Consider the following 2,897-nt stretch of genomic DNA (forward strand, 5'->3'; position numbering starts at 1 on the left):
GGTGGCAATAACACTTCTGTGCTGGCTTTCCTCTTAGGAAAGGTCTTTATCTAAAACTGGAATTCAGATTCAGGATGTTTATGAAGAGAGGACGTGAGGTGTGGAGTTCTGGTGTCCCAGGAAGAACTGCACATAGAAAGGAGGAGACTGTGGGATGGACAGTCGGATCTCCCTGAGTTTCTTTGTCCTTGCTGGTCCACACACAGCCCTTGCTCTCTACACTTTTCTGCCAGGATCTGAGTCCTATTTATCTAAACCACCGAAGAGGGGGGCTGTAGTCAGAGTAGGTTTCAGTTTCTATTCCTGGAAATGGCTAGTTTGTTGGAATCAAGTGGAAACTCCTCAAATTCTTCTGTAGATAAGGTCACAAAGGAGCCAAGCTGTTCTTACCCCCTGGATTCCTCTGGGAGACTGCTAACTCATGTGATGTGTTCTACACCTGGGAAACCTCTCCTGGTGTCGGTCTTGGGTTTAGAGGTTTTGCAGCCCGACTTAAGTTTTGCTTTAAGTAAATTAGAGCCTTTTTTATTAAAAAGAGACTGGCTTAGACAAAACCAGAGCGTTTTCTAGCTAAGGCCCCAGCTATTGTCAGCTAAAGGATTATTCAGGGAGAGCCCACAAAGTTAATATTTTGGGTAAATTAACTCATTCTTGTCTGGGTTTGGGCATGGCTTGATTCTGTACCAGATCTCCAGCAGGTGCCATAGCCAACCAGGCAAGCAAGCAAGCAAGCAAGCAAGCAAGCAAGCAAGCAAGCAAGCAAGCAAGCAAGCAAGCAAGCAGGGAGACCGCCGATAAGCAAAGCTGGTGTCCCAGGAAGAACTGCACATAGAGATGAGGACACTGTGGGATGGACAGTCTGATCTCTCTGAGTTTCTTTGTCCTTATTGTTCCACACACAGCTCTTGCTCTCTATATTTTTCTGCTAGGATCTGAGCCCTATTTATCTAAACCACCTAGGAGGGGGGCTGTAATCAGAGTAGGTTTCAGTTTCTTTCCCTGGAAATGGCTAGTTTGTAGGAATCAAATGTCAACTATATTGTGTTTTATAAAAAGAAACAACCAGGAATATGTTTGATAGAGGTGCAGTATGGTGTGTGTGTTTGGTGGGTGGTGGTAGTGAGGATGCCTCTGTGGGCCCCTGCTGAGGCATTTTCCCCAGGGGAGGCACTAGTCATAGAAATAGAATAGAGTTTATTTAGGGCATGGGAAAGGTAGTTGGGAAGAGATGAAAGGGAACAGGGGGATGGGGGAAAGGAAGAGAGGGAATAGGGGGATAGGTTGTAGGGAAGAAGGGGAGAGGGGAAAGGGGAGACAGGAGAGAGGAGAAGTGAGAAGAGCGAGGACAGAGGAGAGAACAGAGAGGAGAGAAGATGGGAGAGAGGAGATGATAGGAGAGGGGAGAGGAGATGAGAGGAGAGGGAAGAGGAGATGAGAGGAGAGGGGAGATGAGAGGGAAGAGGAGATGAAAGGAGAGGGGAGAGGAGATGAGAGGAGAGGGGAGAGGAGATGAGAGGAGAGAGGAGATGAGAGATGAGAGGAGAGGGGAGAGGAGATGAGAGGAGAGGGGAGAGGAGATGAGAGGAGAGGGGAGAGGGGAGAAGCGAGAGGAGAGGAGTAGAGGCCAGCCATGAACCCATGAAAAAGAGCAGGGAGGGGATTGGGGAGAGAAGGGACAGAGAGAGAAGAGAGTAAGAGGGTTAGGGTTAGAGTGAGTAAGAGAGTGAGGTGTTGTCAGAGACCATCCCGTGAGAAAGCAAGCCCTTCACAATCTCCCTGACAAGCCAAATGGCCTCGTGATAGGAGCCTGTTGTCACTCCCTCCTCCCTATTCCTTTCCTGGCACCTGAGGTTGTACAAGCTGAATTATAGTCTCCTCTTCCCTATCTCTTCCTGACTCCCATGACATCCAAGGACATGAGTCACGCCTGAGCCCAGCCTGACACCCAAGGCTGTCAAGGAGGGTCTATGTTCCGGAGATAAGATGCAGAGTGCCCGCTGCCTGGTGCCTGACTTAGGCCCTCATGTCAGCAGATGCCTGCTTCTTTGTTCTTTGTAAAATTCCCCCTCAACCCCTCCCTATTCCCCATGATGTATGCTTTAAAACAAGGCACCTCAGCATAATAAACGGAGACATTGACAAATTTGCTTGGTCTCCTTCTTTCTTTCCATTCCTCCCATCTCCTTCCAGGTTTGCGGTCCCCCTCGCACCCACAAATAACTGAATCCCGCAGGACGGGATAAGGTGTGTGTGTGTGTGTGTGTGTGTGTGTGTGTGTGTGTGTGTGTGTGTGTGTGTGTGTTGTGCGCGAGAAACAGCCCCTTTTATAATGAGGCATACATGGCTATTAGCAGGTAACTTTGGGCAGAGCCTAGAAGGAATGCCCCACTCCATATATTCTCCTTTAGATAGGTCAAGTTGTTTGAGGTTCAACATAAGGCCTTATTGTATCTGAGGGGTGATCCTTTTAGCACAGTTCATGGTAGATACTCTGGTTTACATGGATGGCTAAGGCACCTACTGAACCATACACAGCCTTTGCTCTCTACATTTTTCTGCCAGGATCTAAGTCCTATTTATATAAACCACCCAAGGAGGAGTCAGAGTAAGATTCAGTTTCAGTTCCAGGAAATGGCTAGTTTGTAGGAATCAAGGGGCAACTCCCACATTCACAGGTTAGATAAGGTCACAAAGGAGCCAAGCTGTTCTGCCCCTCTGGATTCCTCTGGGAAAGTGCTAACTCATGTGATGGCTTTTACCTCTGGGAAGACTATCCTGGTGTGGTTCTTGGGTTTAGAGATTTTGCAGCTTGACTTAAGTTTTGCTTTAAGTAAATTAGAGCCTTTTTTGTTAAAAAAGACTGGCTTAGACAAAACCAGAGAGTTTTCTAGCTAAGG

The sequence above is a fragment of the Mus caroli genome, chromosome 11 (assembly GCF_900094665.2).
Source record: "Mus caroli chromosome 11, CAROLI_EIJ_v1.1, whole genome shotgun sequence".
Classification (NCBI taxonomy): domain Eukaryota; kingdom Metazoa; phylum Chordata; class Mammalia; order Rodentia; family Muridae; genus Mus; species Mus caroli.